Consider the following 24,059-nt stretch of genomic DNA (forward strand, 5'->3'; position numbering starts at 1 on the left):
AAAATTTTTATGTTGTAGAGTAAATAATGTTTGTGATAATGAAGACACTAATTACAACTCTTTGAGGTTGTTTTAAAATCCGCTTTACGCAAACACTAAAAAGTATATAAATTGTAGAATCATCATACTCAGGTTTGAAGCTAATCTTGATGTTTTTACGTGTTTGCAGTTTCAAATAATAAATAGTGTCTGCATAATGCAAATTTCTAAGCAATCCAAATTTTAAATTGCAAACACAGAAATAGCCAAGAGATGTTCCAAACCTGAGTTATACAATATGACGTGGTTCCATACCCAGAAAATGTTTATGTCGTAGAGTAAATAATGTTTGTGATAATGAAGACTCTAATTACAATTTTTTGAGGTTGTTCTAAAATCCGTCTTACGCAAACACTAAAAAGTACATAAATTGTAGAATCGTCTTACTCAGGTTTAAAGCAAATCTTGACGTTTTTACGTGTTTGCAATTTAACATAATAAATAGTGTCTGCATAAGATCAATTTCAAAACTACCCAAATTTTAAATTGCAAACACGGAAAAAGCCAAGAGAAGTTTCAAACCTGAGTAAGATGATTCTACAATTTGTGTACTTAACTTTTGTCATAGAAGTAGAGTCATACAGTGTTGGAGGTGAACACCTGAATAGATTAAAATAAATGTGAAACTATCCCAGCAAGCCTGCTTCATTGTACTGAGTTTTTTCTATCACTTTCTGTTGACTAGCACTTGTTAAACCAAACAAACGAACAAATGTTCCTGTCTCTTGTTTCTTTCTCTGCTTGTAAACCAGTTTCAATAGGTAGTGGTTAGAGAGAGGGTTCAGTAGGTCAGATATTTTGACAGCTTCCCCTAAAAATGCCCGTAATTTAATGTTTAATTATTTATTGTTTGCTTATTATTTTCATTCGCGTATAAAAGATTTAATTGTAACAGCAGTTTCCTTTGTAGACAGTGAGCTGTTCTATAGTCCTAAATGTAGAACTGGACGTGTTCTGAGACAATACAAACTTTAGAGGGGGTTCAAATGAAGGAAGTACTACAAAGAATGGAAGAACTTGGACGGAAGAAGAAAAGTAGCAGCGTATCCACCGTTTGAAGTAGTACTGGAAACAGAGGAGAATACCGACAAAGATGACATAAGGCAGTTGTCGCGTATCTCAGGTGGTCAAATCGTCAATAAAAAAAGGAAGTAATGCAGTCTTTTAAACCTACTGAATTACCTACCTTGTTAAGATCACGGACGGATTTTCACAATAAACTCAAGATTTACATTAGTAAGAAGAAGATGGGTGAAGTATCTGCCCACGAAAAACTGCGATCCTAGGTTCGAGTCCCGGTCCGGCAAGCAGTTTTACTCTGCCTGCTTTCAGTGTTTTGTTTGTTATAAAATAACATTTGCATTTGCGTGCCGCGATTTTACTTCAGATGTTTTTACTCAACACGTTTCAGGAAGTAATGTCTATTATCAAACGCGTTTCTGGTGTATATTGCGATTTTAGGCGTGATACTTGCAAAATGTGAGTTGCTGCATTATTGTGCTGACTTTAATGTAACACTAACAACTGAAGTTTCGTAATTACTGATGTATATACCTCTGTGAATAATGATGTATGTGAAAGTAACTTTTACTTGGGGATTTCTCTTCATCTTCTTATGCGGAAATGCTATATATATTATACATCACTTACATAGCTGACAGTACACAATACACCAACAAACAGTAAAAACTGCAAGTTATTCGTTTATTCAGCTCCTGTAGGAGGCCATGCTCATTTGACTAATGCATGTGATGTGTTCGCCTCTGCCCTTTGTTTGTGGATGCTAAAGGGGAAACTCTATGCCGTGCAAATAATATTGCCAACACTCACCGAGTCTCGCTTCACAGTGGCGGGATATTAGAGCTACTGTTTGCCAAGCAAGAGTATGAGAAGGGGGCGAGGGGGGGGGGGAGGAGGCGTGTACTTCCTAGGAACGCTAATAGCAGAAAATGGCTCATCAGGTAACAGCTGTTATTCAACGATGCGCCGGTGATAAGAAAGTTCTCGGAAGTGCCTCCAGAGACATATAATGTCGGTATCGGTGTAGCTGACCAAACAGTCAATATTTACTGGAAGATATCTAGAGAAACCCAGGGAAACAGAAGACGTATCAACGCATCGGGACTTAAGACAACTTCATGTGAAGCATTCGTTTGAAGGAGGGTGTTCATACCTCCATGATATTGGACTATACTCAGCAGTACTTCGTGGCCTTACAGAAATGTGAGGAAGATAGAGAAAACAAGAAAATATAAGAAACTAAGTGATAACTACAATATAACGAAAAGACAAATTGCTACTTACCACAAAGATGACACATTAAGTTGCAGACAGACATAGCTAAAAGACACTTCCACATAAACCTTAGACCAAAGCCTTCGTCAGAAACGGAAACGCACACACATTCACTCAGCAAGCAAGCACACCTCACGCACACATGACCGCTATCTCCGGCAGCTCGCATAGAACTAAGTAATAAAGATTATGGAGCTCAAAACGCACGGGTATTGACGCATTGTGGGAGATTAATTAAATAAAGTAAAGTTAGCATCAAGCTGAAGGGTGGGTTGAACCCCACAGAGTTTTTCTGTCCATGATCGTATTGTAGGTGCTATGCCTTTGCCTTCCTCCGTCCAATTAACTGACTTACCCAGCGAGTTCAGGGGACTCACAATTTATCGTGGATTCCATATCAGGGTGGAATTTTGTATTTTTCACATATGTAAACCATTGACATGGGTGAAATACACTACTGGCCATTACACCAAGAATAAATGCAGATGATAAACGGGTATTCATTGGACAAATGTATTATACTAGAACTGATATGTGATTACATTTTCACGCAATTTGGGTACATTTATCCTGAGAAATCAGTACCCAGAACAACCACCTCTGGCCGTAATAACGGTCTTGATACGCCTGGACATTGAGTGAAACAGAGCTTGGATGGCGTGTACAGGTAAAGCTGTTCATGCAGCTTCAAGACGATACTACAGTATTGTGACGAGCCAGTTGCTCGGCCATCATTGACCAGACGCCTTCAGTTGGTGAGAGAGATGGAGAATGTACTGGCCAGGGCAGCAGTCGAACATTTTCTGTTTCCAAAGGTCCGTACAGAAACTGCAACATGCGGTCGTGCATTATCCTGCTGAAATGTAGGGTTTCGCAGGGATCGAATGAAGGGTAGAGCCACGGGTCGTAACACATCTGAAATGTAACGTCCACTGTTCAAAGTGCCGTCAATGCGAACAAGAAGCGAACGAGATGTGTTACAAATGGCACCCATACCATAACGCCCGGTAATACGCCACTATCGCGATAACGAATACACGCTTCCAATGTGCGTTTACCGCGATGTCGCCAAACACGGATGCGACCATCAAGACGCTGTAAACAGAATCTAGATTCATCCGAAAAAAATGACGTTTTGCCATTCGTGCACCCAGGTTCGTCGTTGAATACACCATCGCAGGCGCTTCAGTCTGTGATGCAGCGTTAAGGATAACCGCAGCCATGGTCTCCGAGCTGATAGTCCATGCTGCTGCAAACGTCGTCGAACTGTTCGTGCAAATCGCTGGCGCCTTTCAAACGTCCCCATTCTTCGATTCAGGGATCGAGACGTGGCTGCACGATGCGTTACAACCATGCGGATAAGATGCATGTCATCTCGACTGCTAGTGATACGAGGTCTCGGGATTGAGCACGGCGTTCCGTATTATCATCCTGTACACACCGATTCCAGATTCTGCTAATAGTCATTGGATCTCGACCAACGCCAGCAGCAATGTCGCGATACAATAAACCCAATCGCGATAGGCTACAATCCGATCGGAAACGTAGTGGTACGTATTTCTCCTCGTTACACGAGGCATCACAACATCGTCTCACCAGGCAACGCCGGTCAACTGCTGTTTGTGTATGAGAAAGCGGTTGGAAACTTTCCTCGTGTCAGCACGTTGTAGGTGTCGCCACCGGCTCCAACCTTGTGTGAATGCTCTGAAAAGCTAATCATTTGCATATCACGGTATCATCTTCCTGTCGGTTAAATTTCGCGTCTGTAGCGCGTCATCTTCGTGGTTTAGCAATTTTAATGGCTAGTAGTGTATATGTGATGTCTCAAAGATCCTACGACCGGCCGAGTATTGCTGGTCTGTCGCTTACAAGCTGCAAAAGTGAACCACCAAAGTCACAATGACTTATGTTAAGATATAATGCAGTCGATTTCGCGATCATAAGAATAAATCTTCAGACATATGTCGAGGACTTCCTGACATATCGAGAACCAACTAATTAGAGCCCGCATCTCGTGGTCGTGCGGTAGCGTTCTCGCTTCCCACGCCCGGGTTCCCGGGTTCGATTCCTGGCGGGGTCAGGGATTTTCTCTGCCTCGTGATGGCTAGGTGTTGTGTGATGTCCTTAGGTTAGTTAGGTTTAAGTAGTTCTAAGTTCTAGGGTACTGATGACCGTAGATGTTAAGTCCCATAGTGCTCGGAGCCATTTTTTGAACTAATTAGAAACTCTCGCAATAAATCAGGAAAGATGAAAGCATCCAGTAATTGTGCAGTAGAGACTGGCACCTACCAGAAATATCTGTAGTTTCCGTAATTAGTGACCACCTCAGTCCCCCGTCGGACAGATATTAAGTACGGTGACAAATGCTTGCGTAAGATGCCGTCCATACTTTGGAAGTTATGGACGCAGGCTGTGGCAGCCTGGTAGTTCAGTACTCGGGATAATATCCACAACACCGCGTATTTATTCACACGGTGTTAGCTGAACTGTCGTTTTTAGGAAACATCTCTCATCCGCTTAGTTCATTTTGAAACTGAGTTACCCACTGCAATAAGGCACGCAGTATGATACCATTTTCATACTGCTCAATTGCTTTTTAATTTTAGCCGTATTTCGCAGCTTCAAACATGACTATATTCAGTACACTGGTGGAATGAATTAAAAAACTCTTTCAGTCACAATTTTTCGTGTTTTATTAAGTACACGATGTATTTCGGACCCTGTGGGTTCATCATTAGGTGTAATTTGTCTTAATACATGCTTTATTTCTTATCCTGACTGATGTGAAATGTTTATTCCTGTCACGAAAATGTTTAACATTGGGTTATGAATTACGTAAGTCCAACGCGGAAAATAAAGTGACACATTGTATGAAGACCGAAGCTTTCAAGTTCATTACGCGTAACATCAGTCGTCGCGCGGTGTGGCCGTGCGGTTTGAGGCGTCATATAACGGACTGCGCTGCTCCTCCCGCCGGAGGTTCGAGTCCTCCCTCGGGCATGGGTGTGTGTGTGTGTTGTTCTTAGCGTAAGTTAGCTTAAGTAGTGTGTAAGTATAAGGACTGATGACCTAAGCAATTTGGTCCCTTAAGAATTCACATACATTTGAACATTTGTAACTCCAGACTGGCCCTGGTGAAGGCGGGGGTTCGCTTTACTCACCGTGAACTGGAAGCCTTTCAAGTCAGCTGTTTTATTTGCACACGGAGATTGCAACCAATCTTCCTTCCTCTCCCAGGAATGGGTAAACAGCGTAACCTGGGCAAAATAGCACTGGTTCCATAAGGAATTTAGTTCAAGGCAGTCATCGAAGTTAAGCTCCGTGTCAGGAACGTCACCGCAAGAAGTTGCTTTTCGATGCTTCGCGGTCAATGTCACGGATAAGGTACGAGATTTCCGCCTCGGAAGAGTAATATTTCCTCCGTGGTAACGGCCGCATTACGCAGGTTACGAGAAGATACTCACTCGGCAGTCCCCCCAGTGCATAAATGAAATGCCATTGTACTGATGCCATGTGATATCTATGGCCAGAAGATAATAGATTATTGAGTGAACCTACGTAGGTCTAACAGAAGAGTGATGAAGGCCTACGGCGAGAAAAGAAAGAAAAAGTCAGCTTTATTAAATTCTCCTTCACATTGGCCAGAATTTGCGAAAAGGTTAAGATCTCACAGCTGTGTTCCTCCAAGGTTATACGGTCATCCAAAAACTTCACAAAAAAACCTAACATTACGTCCTATTGTGAGCAATACGGGCGCACCGATGTATGACTGAGCTAAACATCTTGCTTCGTTACTGAGATATTCTGTCGCAACTCTGCTGACTTTATTATTAGACTGAGGTCACTAGGACCAAATCAGTCATACTTACTATTAAATTTCGATCTCGTCTCACTTCCTCTAGGATAGCTCTCGGGCATACGTCGTCACTCATCGGCAATAAATTCGAGATAGTTAAGTTATTCTTAGAATGGAAACGTGTTGCCAGTCTGGTTTGACTAGTTCCATTTTATTTTTGTCAGCAACGAGTACAAATAATGTAACGATGGCTATTTTATAAATCTTGGTGGATTACTCTCTTGTCAGCCAGAGCGTGGATCAGTTTTTCGTTCTTGTTGTCGTTACATAAAGGTTTCTCACTGTATTACCTGTTATGCAAATGCACGTAATGGAAGACTGATGTAATTTTAGTTACGGAAATGCCCCCTCCTCTTGTTTATCTACGCCTCTCAAGGTTATGGGTTACGTACTGGCTCGCCCTTCATGATGGTTTTAACGTCAATATTGTCTTGGTTTGGTTGTTTTTTTAATACGAATGCGTGTTTTTTGCGTGATGTTCGCTACTGATACTCTGCAATACATGTTCCACCTGTATTCACCATACGACTGATCTGAAGAAGATTGTTATACACAACGAAACTAGTCATCACGTTTTAATTGTAAAATGTAAATTGTGGTCTAGGAAGTTTCTTGTATAAATATCTTAAAAATTTTAATAAAGTAATTTAAAAATCGGTATACCGGCGCTATTTCATCATGCTCTTTCCTTAGCCCATTTTCTTCTCAACAGAAAATATTTTGAGCAATTTGACGGCGTTGCCACGGGTAGTCCTCTAACCTCTCTTGTTTTTATGAGAGACTTTTAAGAGAGGACACTCGATTCAGTCGATCGTGAACCAAACGTCTTCTGGCGAGATGTAAACGATACTTTCGTAATGTGGCCATGCGGTCAAGAACACCTGTCACGGTTTTTACAGGATCTGAATTTAATCCAAAACAGTACCGAATCTACGAAGGAAGTGGGAAAAGGCGCTATCTATTGCTGTTTTAGTTAGTCGTTTGGTGGAGGGGCCATTGGGGCATATCTTTTGCCGTAAGCCCATACTTAAAGACCGATATTTGTAGGCTCCTAGATGCCATCCTACACAAACCACGGGCATCCTTCGAACGCTGTTGCACCAAGAACTTAATGTGTCTCATCCATAATGAAACACAACGACGGAAAAAATCACACCGCCGTAGACTAATGTAAGCAAGAGACACGCCATTGCAAACGTGAAATGCTGGTACATTAATAACCGGTATAACCAAAGAATGTTGAATGCAATCAAAATGACGCACAGGTATCGGATGTCAGTTTGTGAGACTCAGTTCCAAGCCTGTTGAGCTTGGTCGGTCAATACGCAGACCTTTATTTGCAGTCTGTGTATGAGGCTGGAGTTGTCGTCCAATGATGTCCAATATGTACTCAATTGGAGACAGATCTGATGGTCGAGGGGGCCAAAGCAACATGTCGACAGTCTGTACAGCACGTGGGGTACAATAGCGATATGTAGACGAGCGTTATCCTGTTGGAAACACCCCCTCGAATGCTGATCATGAATTACAGCACAACAGGCTGAATCACCAGATGCTCCTGCTGTCGTACGAAGTCACACACTAGACAACAGTTCCAGGCGTAGGTTAGTTGCGTCTAGTACGCTGAGAGGTTGGTTGCAGGCCACCGACTGCCCTTCTACTAACCAACTCATGGGCGTCACTGGAACGTAGGCAGAACCGGCTTTCATCAGAAAACACAACAGACCTCTACCCTGCCCTCTAATTAGCTCTCGATTGACACTACTGCAGTCGCAAATGGCCGTGGTTTGGGGTTCAAATGGTTGAAATGGCTCTGAGCACTATGGGACTTAACATATATGGTCATCAGTCCCCTAGAACTTAGAACTACTTGAACCTAACTAACCTAAGGACATCACACAACACCCAGCCATCACGAGGCAGAGAAAATCCCTGATCCCGCCGGGAATCGAACCCGAGAACCCGGGAGTGGGAAGCGAGAACGCTACCGCACGACCACGAGATGCGGGGTGGTTTGGGGTCAGTGGAACGCTCGCTAAAGGGCGTCTCGCTCGGAGGTGTCGAAGTCACCGACTGTGAACAGTTCGTTGCTTCAGTGTGATGCCAACAGCTGCCCAGATTGCTGCTGCAGATGCAGTTCCATGCGTCAGAGCAATACTCCAAACATCATGGTCGTCCCTCTCGGTTCTAGGCGCTTCAGTCCGGAACCGCGCGACCGCTACAGTTGCAGGTTCGAATCCTGCCTCGGGTATGAATGTATGTGATGCCCTTAGGTTAGTTAGGTTTAAGTAGTTCTAAGTTCTAGGGGATTGATGACCTCAGATGTTAAGTCCCATAGTGCTCAGAGCCATTTGAACCATTTTCTTCCCTCTCGGTAGTACCACGTGGCCGTCCGGAACCCGGTCTTCTTGTGAGTGTACATTCTCGTGACCACCGCTGCCAGCAGTCATGTACAATGACTACATTCCTGCTAAGTCCTTGCGCAATGTCGCAGACGGAACAGCCATCTTGTCGTAGCCCCACTACACGACATCGTTCAAACTCAGTTAAATTTTGATGTGGTGTCTTTGTCACCTTAAAGGCATTCTTGACTATCATCGGCTCACCACGTCCAATCTCAATGGTAACTAACGCTCACTGCCGATACAACATATACTTAAAGCAAAATGGATTGCCCTCCTCATATAGGCGCTAGTAGGGCCACTGTTATGCTACTGGAGTGAAATTTGGATAGACATGATATTTCAGATGTACAAACACTCCTATGGACGACATAGGAGCCTGAAGATGGCATTAATGTGATGTCGAAACTTCTCAAAATATACGGCTGTTTGGCGACTTTCCTTGGTAAATATTTGACTGGCTGCTGTTCCGTATCCACGCTGAATCAACAGAGAATTTTCGCTTATGTGGCACAATTCCTTCTGGGTGTTGCATTTTTATCCGTCAATGTATTATAGCCGTGTAATCTTGCGGCCACATGCAAAAACATGTGTATTTCTCGGTTCGGTAAACGATAATCTGCGATTGCGAAGGACCAGAGTTTACAGAATACCATGCCAGTGTGGGAAAGCCTACAATGGTCAGATCACACGCACAGTACGTGAAAGGTGCATTGAACATGGCCGCCACACTCGCCTTTAATAGCCCAAGAAAACAGCCATAACTGAGAACCGTATCTCCACAGGACACTATGGAGTATTCTGCCACGGAACTTTTGGTCCTGAAGACATACTTTTGAGTTTCAGTTATTAAGTAATTTTTGGGAATATGTTTGGTGGAAGATTAATCGTGATAGTGGCTTTCAACTAGATAATTCTCTTTAATTTTTAAATTTGTGGTAAGATCTAATGGGACGAAACTGCTTAGGTTATCGGTCCCTAAGCTTACACACTACCTAAACTAATTTACGCTACAGACAGCACATACATCCATGCCCGAGAGAGGACTCGAACCACCGGGGGGGAAAGTCACGCAGACCCGGTGACAAGGCGCCCATACCGCGCGGTTACCCCACGACGCAATGAGATAAAACGTATGGCCCTGTGATTTCTTTAATATCTTCAGAAAGAACGCATTTGTGACTAAGGACACATCTAGCGACAATTTATTTCATTATGTTCATATCTTAATTTAACTTGGGAGGCCCGCATATCGTCCGAAGGCGTGCCTCAGAGGGAGGCAATATTCAAATAAGGCGCTTAACTTGATAGAGGACGCTCGTGTGGCGATAATCTGTGCGCATTCGTATGAATACCAGGTCTTACGCGCATACGCGCGAGCGCCAGATTTCGGCAAGATGTCGACGTTATCCGGCTACAATCCCCGAAACTTCATGCAATACTCATTATGCCGGAAAAAACTGAAGAATCACATCAGTAGTACATTGTTTGATCGAAGGTTAAGCACAGACTGAGGTTGGTCATGCTTTCGAAGTATCCAGACAGCTGATGTCAACCGAGCGAGGTGGCGCAATGGTTAGCGCACGGGACTCGCATTCAGAAGGAGGACGGTTCAGTCCCGCGTCCGGCCATCTTGATTTAGGTTTTCCGTGCTTTCCCTAAAATCGCCCCAGGCAAATGCCGGGATGGTTCCTTCGAAAGGGCAAGGCCGTCTTCCTTCCCCAACCTTCCCTAATCCGACGAGACCGATGTCCTCGCTGTTTGCTCTCTTCCCCCAAACAACCCAGCTGATGTCTGTTTGGAACAAAAATCATAGCATCGGTGACCATACTAGCAACAAACCACACACAAGGCAGACCATGACTAAGTACCATCAAAGTGGACGGAATTATTAGAAGACAATATGTAGCATATCCTCAGAAGACAATACGGTAAATTACTGACGATCTGAACAAACTTTACGGATTGGGACGATCTGAACAAACGTCACAGATTTGAAGTTCACGTTTCTACAGTGAAGCGCCAACTTCGAGCTTAAGGCTTCACACGCCTCTGTCCTCGTAAAAGTAACTTCCATGAATTCGACACATACGAAGGAAAGAACTGCCTAAAAAAACCAGTGCAAGTGGACGCAAAAGATTCGTCCCTGGTGTTCTCTAGCACGAAAGTAAATTCAATTTGATGTCCTCCGCCGAGATTCCGTACGTTTGTCATCCTTCAGGTGAAATATGGAATCCACGATGCCAAGTCTGAACCGTGAAGAATGGAGAGAGAAAAAAAGAAAGATATGAGGAGTAGCTCCTTCAGTACACATAGTGGCTATCATGAAAGGTCTTAAGCGTAAGAAAATTTTAGAAACCATTTCACGAAATTGGATTAAAAAAGAAAAAACAAAAAAACAACGATTCAAACCGTCGTTCAATGTGTGTCCAAAAATACATTAAGAAGAAAAAATTAAGATGGAGGAGTCAAAGTTCGGATTTAAATAAGACTTAGCGTACATTGTAGGTACTTGGCAGATCTATTAGACGAAGTGAGTACCAAAATAAAGCAGATTGCTATGAAATTCTACAGTCCGAATGCAGAAAGATACGTCTGGATACAGAATTAAGGCTATTTTAATGTATTGTAAGTAGACTGTTTAGGTTTTTATGTTGGTAATGCCACGTAGCGCTCTGTATGAAAATCGCTGACTGCCCTGTGTGCAGTGTGTGACTGGTTGGACTCATTGTTGGATTATTCGCTAGTGTAGCGTTGCGCAGTTGGATGTGAACAGCCAGCAGTGGTGGATGTGGGGAGAGAGATACCAGAGTTTCGAGAGGGCGATCTGGACGTGTGTCTGTCAGAAAAAGGAAATTTGTAAGACTGGATGTCATGAACTTATCTATATTATGACTTTTGAACACTATTAAGGTAAATACATTGTTTGTTCTCTGTCAAAATCCTCCATTTGCTAACTATGCCTCTATCCGTAGTTAGGGCGTTCAGTAGTAAGAATCTTTTATTTAGCTGGCAGTACTGGCGCTCGCTGTACTGCAGTAGTTCGAGTAACGAAGATTTTTGTGAGGTGAGTGATTGACGAAAGATAAAGGTTATTGTTAGTCAGGGCCATTCTTTTGTAGGGATTATTGAAAGTCAGATTGTGTTGCGCTAAAAATATTGTGTGTCAGTTTGGTGATAGACAGTTCTGTCTTTACTTATTCTGATTGAGTACGTTCAGTTTGACTCAGCTGTTTGGAAATCAAATAACGTAAGAGTTTATCCAGCACTGTCATTCTTTACATACAAAGCGGAAGTTTCAATATACCTGCAAGATGTGCTGTTGTAATGTTAGCAAAGGGTAATGCAGGAAAAAACAACGTTACGGAAGGTGTCTCTATCTTGAATCTTTACACTGTATTGAAAGTCAATTCATTGTCAAACACACACGAGATGTGAATTTCTCAATTTCGTTTTCTAACACAAGCTATATACACTCCTGGAAATGGAAAAAAGAACACATTGACACCGGTGTGTCAGACCCACCATACTTGCTCCGGACACTGCGAGAGGGCTGTACAAGCAGTGATCACACGCACGGCACAGCGGACACACCAGGAACCGCGGTGTTGGCCGTCGAATGGCGCTAGCTGCGCAGCATTTGTGCACCGCCGCCGTCAGTGTCAGCCAGTTTGCCGTGGCATACGGAGCTCCATCGCAGTCTTTAACACTGGTAGCATGCCGCGAAAGCGTGGACGTGAACCGTATGTGCAGTTGACGGACTTTGAGCGAGGGCGTATAGTGGGTATGCGGGAGGCCGGGTGGACGTACCGCCGAATTGCTCAACACGGGGGGCGTGAGGTCTCCACAGTACATCGATGTTGTCGCCAGTGGTCGGCGGAAGGTACACGTGCCCGTCGACCTGGGACCGGACCGCAGCGACGCACGGATGCACGCCAAGACCGTAGGATCCTACGCAGTGCCGTAGGGGACCGCACCGCCACTTCCCAGCAAATTAGGGACACTGTTGCTCCTGGGATATCGGTGAGGACCATTCGCAACCGTCTCCATGAAGCTGGGCTACGGTCCCGCACACCGTTAGGCCGTCTTCCGCTCACGCCCCAACATCGTGCAGCCCGCCTCCAGTGGTGTCGCGACAGGCGTGAATGGAGGGACGAATGGAGACGTGTCGTCTTCAGCGATGAGAGTCACTTCTGCCTTGGTGCCAATGATGGTCGCATGCGTGTTTGGCGCCGTGCAGGTGAGCGCCACAATCAGGACTGCTTACGACCGAGGCACACAGGGCTAACACCCGGCATCATGGTGTGGGGAGCGATCTCCTACACTGGCCGTACACCTCTGGTGATCGTCGAGGGGACACTGAATAGTGCACGCTTCATCCAAACCGTCATCGAAACCATCGTTCTACCATTCCTAGACCGGCAAGGGAACTTGCTGTTCCAACAGGACAATGCACGTCCGCATGTATCCCGTGCCACCCAACGTGCTCTAGAAGGTGTAAGTCAACTACCCTGGCCAGCAAGATCTCCGGATCTGTCCCCCATTGAGCATGTTTGGGACTGGATGAAGCGTCGTCTCACGCGGTCTGCACGTCCAGCACGAACGCTGGTCCAACTGAGGCGCCAGGTGGAAATGGCATGGCAAGCCGTTCCACAGGACTACATCCAGCATCACTACGATCGTCTCCATGGGAGAATAGCAGCCTGCATTGCTGCGAAAGGTGGATATACACTGTACTAGTGCCGACATTGTTCATGCTCTGTTGCCTGTGTCTATGTGCCTGTGGTTCTGTCAGTGTGATCATGTGATGTATCTGACCCCAGGAATGTGTCAATAAAGTTTCCCCTTCCTGGGACAATGAATTCACGGTGTTCTTATTTCAATTTCCAGGAGTGTATTTTCTAGAATAATTGATTTCTTGTTAGAGTATAACTTTTATTGTTTGTTTTCTGTACATTATGTACTCAAAAGTATCTCTACACCAAATTAGTGGACAGTAATATAGTGTCAGTTCACTCTTCACCTTTGTAGTGATTTGAACCCTGCTGCGGACACTTTCAACGAAGGTCCGAATGCCTTTGGAGGAATAGCAGCCTGTTCTTTCTCAAAAGCCGAGACCAGAGAAGGTAGCGATACTGGAAGCTGGGGTCTGGGGCGAAGTCGCCGTTCTAAATCATTCCAAACGTGTTCCATTAGTTTCAGGTCGGGACTCTGGGCAGCCCAGTCCATCTCACGAATGCTTTTGTCCACAAACCATTACTCACTAATGCTGCTTTATGACAGAGTGCATTACTATGCTGATAGAAACAGTCATGGTCTCCGAACTGTTGCTCTCCTCTACGCAGTTCATAATACTGTAAAACGTGTTACCACCCATCCTCACTTACTGTTATCCTGAACGCAACAAGGGGACCACACCCTAACCACGAAACCACTCAGTACAGTAACACCACGGCCTCTGTACTTCGCTGTTGGCACTACACATGACAACAGGTAATGTACTCCAAGCAATCGCCGAACCCAAACCCTTTCATTAGATTGCCACAGCGTATACAGTGATTCATCACTCCCAGTCATCCACTGTCCACCTCATTGTTCATACCACGCCAAGTGTCACGTAGTACCGACTACTCAAATGTGTGTCGCATAAGCAGCTGCTCAACCATTATACCCAATTCTTTTTAACTACCTATGTTAGCTGCACTGTTGGTAGAATACTTCCAAAATCTCGAATGATTTCATCCGCTTATTTCATGCGATTTTTACAACAACCCTTTTGAATGCTCAGCTGCCCTTATTCGCCAGTACATGACGCCTGCTTGATCTTTGTTTAGTTGTGATGGTTACTTTGCGGTTCCGCTCCACAATTACATCATCAACTTAGGCAGTGTTAGATGCGCTGAAATGCCCTTGATGCATTTGGTACTCAGGTGACATCCAGTGTCTAGTCGACGTTCAAAGTTACTGAGCTCTCCTGACCTATCCTTCCTGCTGTCCCTGCTTCTCTGCTGACAACACAATACTCCCTGCCACGTTTTGTACTGGCTGGTCCTCGTCTAGTGATGTCTATCTCTGATGAGATAGTGTGCGAATAACAGGTTGCTGCTTACCTCCAACAAAATGGCTGACGAAACAGTCGCTCTCAAAACACTTTCGATCAGCACCATACAGGGTGGTCCATTGACCGTGACCGGTCCAAATATCTCACGAAATAAGCGTCAAACGAAAAAACTACAAAGAACGAAACTTCTCTAGCTTGAAGGGGGAAACCAGATGTCGCTATGGTTGGCCCGCTAGATGGAGCTGCCATAGGTCAAACGGATGTCAACTGCGTTTTTTTTTCTAAATAGGAACCCCCATTTGTATTACATATTCGTGTAGTACGTAAGGAAATATGAATGTTTTAGTAGGATCACTTTTTTTGGCTTTGTGATAGATGGCGCTCTAATAGTCACAAACGTGTAAGTATGTGGTATCACGTAACATTCCTCCAGTGCGGACGGCATTTTCTTCGTGATGTATTTCCCGTGTTAAAATGGACCGTTTACAATTGCGGAAAAGGTCGATATCATGTCGATGTATGGCTATTGTGATCAAAATGCCTAACGGGAGTGTGCTATGCATGCTGCTCGGTATCCTGGACGACATCATTCAAGTGTCCAGACCGTTTGCTGGATAGTTACGTTATTTAAGGAAACAGGAAGTGTTCAGCCACATGTGAAACGTCAACCACGACCTGCAACAATTGGTGATGCCCATGTAGGTGTTTTAGCTGGTGTCGCGGCTAATCCGCACATCAGTAGCAGACAAATTGCGCGAGAATCGGGAATCTCAAAAACGTCGGTGTTGCTACATCAACATCGATTGCACCCGTACCATATTTCTATACACCAGGAATTGCACGGTGATGACTTTGAACGTCGTGTATAGTTCTGCCACTGGGCACAAGAGAAATTACGGGACGATGACAGATTTTTTGCACGCGTTCTGTTTAGCGACGAAGCGTCATTCACCAACGGCGGTAACGTAAACCGTCATAATATGCACTATTGGGCAACGGAAAATCCACGATGGCTGCGACAAATGGAACATCAGCGACCTTGGCGGTTAATGTATGGTGCGGCATTATGGCAGGAAGCACAAGCGGCCCCCTCCTATATAATGTTCTACGGATGTTACTACAAGACAGAATGGCGATGTACTTCCAACATGATGCATGTCCGGCACACAGCTCGCGTGCGGTTGAAACGATATTGAATAGCATATTTCATGACAGGTGGATCGGTCGTCGAAGCACCATACCACGGCCCGCACGGTAACCGGATCTGATGTCCCCAGATTTCTTTCTGTGGGGAAAGTTGAAGGATATTTGCTACCGTGATCCACCGACAACGCCTGACAACATGCGTCAGCGCATTGTCAATGCATGTGCGAACATTACGGAAGGCGAACAATTCGCTCTTGAGAGAACTGTCATTACACTTATTGCCAAATACATTGAGGTTGACGGACATCGCCCGCATCTCGTGGTCGTGCCGTAGCGTTCTCGCTTCCCACGCCCGGGTTCCCGGGTTCGATTCCCGGCGGGGTCAGGGATTTTCTCTGCCTCGTGATGGCTGGGTGTTGTGTGATGTCCTTATGTTAGTTAGGTTTAAGAAGTTCTAAGTTCTAGGGAACTGATTACCATAGATGTTAAGTCCCATAGTGCTCAGACCCATTTGAACCATTTTGTTGACGGACATCATTTTGAACATTTACTGCATTAATGTGGTATTTACAGGTAATCACGCTGTAACAGCATGTGTTCTCAGAAATGATAAGTTCACGAAGGTACATGTATCACATCGGAACCACCGAAATAAAATATTCAAACGTACCTATGTTCTGTATTTTAATTTAAAAAACCTACCTGTTACCAACTGTTCGTCTAAAATTGTGAGCCATATGTTTGTGACTATTACAGCGCCATCTATTACAAAGCGAAAAAAGTGGTCCCTCTAAAACATTAATATTTCTTTGGGCAATACACGAATATGTAATAAAAAATGGGGGTTCCTATTTAAAAAACGCAGTTGAAATCCGTTTGAGGTATGGAAGCGTCATCTAGTGGGCCAACCATAGCGCCATTTGGTTTCCCCCTTCAAGCTAGACAAGTTTCGTTTTTTGTAATTTTTTCGTTTGACGCTTATTCCGTGAGATATTTGGCCCGGTCACGATCAATGGACCACCCTGTATAGTGTGCCGCACCACTACGCGTGTTATTGTTCAATTCGAAAAACCGTTATTTGTATATTTGTGATACAGTTTCGCCACGGAAGAGTTGAACCATTGCCGTGTGTCGTTCGGCACTGAGATAACGAGACCGGACAGTCACCTCTCGCATCAGTGACAATTATTTCACCGTAGTTCTTAGGCTTCGGTCGGGTTTTAACATTCACGACCTACACACACCGCACAGTGAAGTAACTATTCTTGAACGACTCACATTTTCTACGCTGGATTAGCAGTACCACCGTTTTTCACTGTCAAAAACCAGAAACGTATCTGCAGACGACTTGTTCCACACTGATTTATGCACTAAGCCAGCTCACGACGGGCGACTCAGTACTGACGTCAAACGCAGCAGGCAGTTATGATAATGCCACTCAACTGTATAATGTTGTTAACTACATTCTGCTGCGTGCTTGCACTTGTTTTGTATCGGAAATCCTTCTTAAAGGTGAGCTGCCACGGCAGTAGAATGAGATAACTTCTTGGCCGCCGGCGATATAACTCATTCGGCAGAGTAGGCTCGGGCTAAAAACAGACGTTCCTTTGGCCGCAACGCAGGTATTTTGTTTATCGGGCCTAGATTTCGCTTTCAGGTACAGGTGAAGCGTCTATAAATAGTCAGCGAACTACTAAATCGAGGCGGTGCCGCTTAATTATAACGCGTCAGCGTGGCCGCGCGCAGGGGAAGAGAAAGACGCTGCGGACGCGGGCAAGGGGAGCAGCGACCGGTATTAAGAGCTCGCCGCGGCGGTGCTCGGGCAAGTAAACAAGGCGAGGTGACGGCACCATTGTTCGCCGTATTTGGCCCTGTTTCGGCGCTAGCAAATAGCCCAGCCGCTCCGCCCTCATTAGCACTCGCTGGCAGCAGGCCGCCTTGTTCGGAACACTCGTGTGCGGAGATGGTGTGCCTGTTCCTATTAGGCTGCCACGCTGCCTGGATCGCAGACAAGACACCAAACGCTCTCTTCGGTGAACGTATAGCGCGGCGAAAACAGAAGTTTACTGTTTTCTGGTTTCTGCGAAGTCGTGAAAGAATGTCACCGCTGATGCCTTCTTGCACGCTATAGTTACGAGCTCAGTCAAATTTGGATCTCCCTTTATTATTACTTCTAGACTACGCTGAATGAGAAAAGCTGATATTCGCCCCATTTGGGTTTAAAAGTAGTAGCGATTCCCGATATTTCGGGCTGACGAGCCTAGAATGACCAGCCCGTACCCCTTGGGTTTTGGGTGGGTTGAACTTTAACCCTACAATCGCACGAAAAAGTATCGGCACAGTTGCATATTAGTTGTTGTAGGTTAAATCAAATGGTTCAAATGGCTCTGAGCACTATGGGACTTAAAATCTGAGGTCATCAGTCCCCTAGAACTTAGAACTACTTAAACCTAACTAACCTAAGGACATCACACATATCCATGTCCGAGGCAGGATTCGAACCTGCGACCTTAGCGGTCGCACGGTTCCAGACTGAAGCGCCTAGGACCGCTCGGCCACCCCGGCTGGCTGTTGTTTAAAACTAAGCACAGAATTCGCATAAAACAGAAGCTTTATTCCTACATGCTTAAACGTAAAATAGAAGTGCTATAGCCTTTTATATACAGTAACTGCGTCCATGCGTTTACTTACGGAAGAAAGAAAGGAAACAAAAGTTGTTCAGCAGAAGTCATTTTTACATCCCATTGCTACACTGCCATCGACTTTTGTTTAGAAATATGATTGTATTAACCAATTGGCCTTTTAGTCTGCTTCTTTGTTTGTTTATAAATAGTCCTGTTTTCTAAAATATTCTTTCACTGGGAACTGAAGTTGCAGGTATTGCAAGATTTTTTTTGCCACGGCAGCTAGACCTGGGTAACTGTTTTCATTTTTTTCCCCAGTAGTGTAAAGGATTATCCGTGCGTTGTAGGTATGGTTCTTCCAAATATCGTTGTACCTCCAGGTCTATGCTACCACAACCGCTTTTCATTAGATTTTTATTGGAAACCTCTTCATCGAAAGAAGCCTATAAGAAACTACTGGCGTTTTGTACGAAATGGTACTCGTGGCTAGTGTCGTTAGCAGACGAATGAGTAGATCGTACGGTCTCTACCACGTGCAATTAGGCTTGCAACGGCTTGTTTTGAATGAATGGGAGTCGTAAATGGTAACATTTTGAATCTTGGGTCGATAACTGTGGCAACGGCGTGTACTTTGTTTCTATTAATCCTAGCCGGGCTATTAGTGAGTTGTGCAGATGTTACTGTAGCTCCTGTGCTGTCGTGGTAGCCCACTTCCCATTGCATACGGTTATGATTAGCTGTCTAATTATTGGAATAGCTTTCGAAAGAGAGGTATAGTTTCCAGTTGAGATTTCACTTGTTGCCATTTCAAATGGCTGTAGTACACATAAACATTCGCTTAAGATTCGCCACTTGTCAGCTGTGAGATTCTCTACACCTGAATACAAAGTTGATAAACAGGCTGCAATGCATTCCTTTTGCTCCACTAGACGTTTTAGCATATAAAACGTACTGTTACATCGGGTTTCGGTTTCCTGAATCAATTTATGGACAGGGTTTTTCATTAGATCCTGGATCTCAGGGAGTTTTTCATTAGCATTGCAACTTGTTTTAAAATAGCTAACAATTTTTCTGGCCTTTTCCCGCATTATGCAGAGCTCACTGTTACTGTTCAAAGAACTTTTCACAACTAAATTGATGGTGTGTGCTAAACAAGGCACATGTTGCATATCTGTGTTGCCACTGTGAATAAATTGTACGGTTGCCGTCATGTTACTGGCGTTGTCAGTTGTGATGCTTACAACTTTGTTTTCGATGTTCCATTTTGAAATCACGTTATCTAACGCCTCACTAATATTTAGCGCAGTATGCTTTTCCGGGAATCTGAATGTCTCGAGAGCTAAAGCTTTCAGGCACCAATTTGTGTTAATGAAATGACCAGTTACAGCAATATATGCCTCACTATTGAGTGAGGTCGAAATATCGGTCGTTAAAGAAACACAAGTAGAGTCTTCCACGGAAAAGTTTACAGCCTCAATCATGAGTTGCAACTTCTTTCGATTTGGTATCGAGTATTGTGGGTCCAACAGTGAAACAAAACGTCGAAAACCAGTGTCCTCGATGATTGAAAGCGGTTGAAAATCGTCTGTTATCATGACCACTAGTGCTTCATCTAGCTGTTGTTGCCGTTTACTTCCCTCTACGAGGAGAAACTTAAGATTTAGATCAGTGCTCCTGCGAGGGGATACGTTATGCTCGACAACTAGTCCAATAAAATTACATACTGTATCGTGAAAAAGGTAGGATAGTATAGGTTTGATTTTGGGGTATGATGTATGTTATCAGAGTACGATTAAAAAATCAATGTTTTTTAAGCGTGGCGGACCGCTTCGGACACTTTCCGAACTTTTGCACGGAATTCACCTTTTGTATCATACGTACCTGGATATTTTCTCTGCCTTGCACTATTGGAAGAATAAGACTCTGTATCCACGGACGTCGCTGTTTTATTGCTCGATAAATTGTGCAGTTTAAGATGTCTAATCATGTCCGTTGTATTTTTTGATACATTACGGAGATTTTTACGACAAATGTTGCAAGTAACGTTATCTCCATCCTCCGTAAAGTATTTCCAGCCCATGACGTTCGTTTTCGAGTGTCCATATTGATTTGAATAACAACTTTACTCGAATGAAACCTGAGACATACTACACTCCTGGAAATGCAAAAAAGAACACATTGACACCGGTGTGTTAGACCCACCATACTTGCTCCGGACACTGCGAGAGGGCTGTACAAGCAATGATCACACGCACGGCACAGCGGACACACCAGGAACCGCGGCGTTGGCCGTCGAATGGCGCTAGCTGCGCAGCATTTGTGCACCGCCGCCGTCAGTGTCAGCCAGTTTGCCGTGGCGTACGTAGCTCCATCGCAGTCTTTAACACTGGTAGCATGCCGCGACAGCGTGGACGTGAACCGTATGTGCAGTTGACGGACTTTGAGCGAGGGCGTATAGTGGGCATGCGGGAGGCCGGGTGGACGTACCGCCGAATTGCTCAACACGTGGGGCGTGAGGTCTCCACAGTACATCGATGTTGTCGCCAGTGGTCGGCGGAAGGTGCACGTGCCCGTCGACCTGGGACCGGACCGCAGCGACGCACGGATGCACGCCAAGACCGTAGGATCCTACGCAGTGCCGTAGGGGACCGCACCGCCACTTCCCAGCAAATTAGGGACACTGTTGCTCCTGGGGTATCGGCGAGGACCATTCGCAACCGTCTCCATGAAGCTGGGCTGGGCTGGGCCGTCTTCCGCTCACGCCCCAACATCGTGCAGCCCGCCTCCAGTGGTGTCGCGACAGGCGTGAATGGAGGGACGAATGGAGACGTGTCGTCTTCAGCGATGAGAGTCGCTTCTGCATTGGTGCCAATGATGGTCGTATGCGTGTTTGGCGCCGTGCAGGTGAGCGCCACAATCAGGACTGCATACGACCGAGGCACACAGGGCCAACACCCGGCATCATGGTGTGGGGAGCGATCTCCTACACTGGCCGTACACCTCTGGTGATCGTCGAGGGGACACTGAATAGTGCACGGTACATCCAAACCGTCATCGAACCCATCGTTCTACCATTCCTAGACCGGCAAGGGAACTTGCTATTCCAACAGGACAATGCACGTCCGCATGTATCCTGTGCCACCCAACGTGCTCTAGAAGGTGTAAGTCAACTACCCTGGCCAGCAAGATCTCCGGATCTGTCCCACATTGAGCATGTTTGGGACTGGATGAAGCGTAGTCTCAGGCGGTCTGCACGTCCAGCACGAACGCTGGTCCAACTGAGGCGCCAGGTGGAAATGGCATGGCAAGCCGTTCCACAGGACTACACCCAGCATCTCTACGATCGTCTCCATGGGAGAATAGCAGCCTGCATTGCTGCGAAAGATGGATATACACTGTACTAGTGCTGACATTGTGCATGCTCTGTTGCCTGTGTCTATGTGCCTGTGGTTCTGTCAGTGTGATCATGTGATGTATCTGACCCCAGGAATGTGTAAATAAAGTTTCCCCTTCCTGGGACAATGAATTCACGGTGTTCTTATTTCAATTTCCAGGAGTGTAGTTACGAGAACAGCGAGCGTGTTTGTCTAGGGGCGGCATTCAATTCGTAAAACAACAGCGACGCGGCGTACGTTGTCGCAGCCAACTGGCGCGCAGCGGCACACGCTGTCGCGCCGTTTCTCGTGAGCTTCTCGAGAACTACTTGAAAACCAGAGGCTCGAGAAACTCTCGGTGTGCTCGAGTCGCCTCGCCTCGCCGTCCCATAACTAGTTTGAACACCGTCTTGTTGGGCATTGTCTGAAAAACCTCAGCAATAATTTACTGCACTTGTAGCATGTTGTCCGCAGCTCGTGGTCGTGCGGTGGCTTTCTTGCTTCCCACGCCCGGGTTCCCGGGTTCGAGTCCCGGCGGGGTCAACGATTTTCTCTGCCTCGTGATGACTAGGTGTTGTGTGCTGTCCTTAGGTTAGTTAGGTTTAAGTAGTTCTAAGTTCTAGGGACTGATGACCATAGATGTTAAGTCCCATAGTGCTCAGAGCCATTTGAACCATTTTTTTGTAGCATGTTCTTTCCGAGCAAGTGCTATGATTCGTCGACGGTCTCGGGTTGTGAGCACTTTTGGACGTCCAGGACAACACTTATTCAGTCTCTTCTTATTTATGAATGATGGCTCGTACCGTGGTGTAGCTAACAGACACCTCTGCTCCGATTTGTCGATAGCTTCTCCCTTCTGAATGGAGCAATACCACTCTGTCACGCAACGCCACTGAATGTTCCTTCTTCTTCAGCCGCTTGCTTAACACTATCGCGCAATACAGCAACATACTAGCGACTCGGCCGTCAACAACACGCAGTGTCTATTGCGTCAGCAGATTGCTTTCCGGTACCTGAAAACCGAGCAATATACGGAGAAGCCACGCTCGGTGCCAATACTTTTTATGTACAGAGGAGTTCATGTTTGCCCTTAACACTGCATTTCTTTGTTAATGGGAGACACTGTGGGCAGAACTGTAATGTCTGGTATGTGGGGTAGCACATACATGTGCTGTGTACCGGAAGGTGCGACGTTCGTAACCAGCAACGATAAATACCCACGTGTGCCAATACTTTTTGGTGCGATTGTATATCCTGCGCCCATTATCATAGAGCACACAAGTCGATACGCGATACTTTCGCAACATCTGTCTTGAGATTTGCTAAATACAAATAGTTTTAGTAAATTCTTACTTTGAAGGAGCTCGTAGCTCCCGTGATTCTCTCCTTGGATCCCTTCCTCATCATCAGTACAACTTCCTTCGATTAAAGAGTGTGACGTCTATAGTACGCAGCATCGAACAAACCGGCCGGGTTGGGGATTTTCTCTGCCCGGGGACTGGTTGTTTGTGTTGTTACGATATCATCATCATCATCCTTCGTGACAGTGGCTCGATTGGACTGTGTAACACTTTGGACTGTGTAAAAATTGGGACTTCATACGGGCGCTGATGACCGCGCAGTACAGCGCCCCACAAACCAATCATCATCATCGAATAAACTGTGCGGTAATAGGGGCTAGGATTGGTGGAACGGTCCTTGCTCTGAGACCCTTCCACCAAGCCACTGCCTTCAGTATTCCAGCAGTATTACGGATTCTGCGTTTGTCCCGAATATCGATATGGGCTTCATACTACGGCGCATCGTAATCCTGTAAGGGGTGCCGCCGAAGGCCTGTCAGGGCATCCTACGGGGCCGTCCACTGTCGCGAAAGTACCAGTAAACAGACTCCGATGAAAGAAATGATTCTGGTACCTGGAATCCAAAGCCAGCCGGTGTGGCCTAGCAGTTCTATGCGCTTCAGTCTGGAACCGCGCGACCACTACGGTCGCAGGTTCGAATCCTGCCTCGGGCATGGATGTGTGTGATGATCTTAGTTTAGTTAGGTTTAAGTAGTTCTAAGTTCTAAGGGAACGATGACCTCAGATGTTGACTCCCATTGTTCTCAGAGCCATTTGAACCATTTGGAATCCAAATTTATTGTTAATCACGCCTTTTGCATTCTTGTGGAGATACGTCCACAGCAAATTTTATCCCCTAAGAAAGATCCTTTACATCAAACCGTGAAGTGAAATACTAGTTTTCATAAATTTAACTTCAAAA

This window comes from Schistocerca gregaria, chromosome 1, assembly GCF_023897955.1.
Source record: "Schistocerca gregaria isolate iqSchGreg1 chromosome 1, iqSchGreg1.2, whole genome shotgun sequence".
Taxonomy (NCBI): domain Eukaryota; kingdom Metazoa; phylum Arthropoda; class Insecta; order Orthoptera; family Acrididae; genus Schistocerca; species Schistocerca gregaria.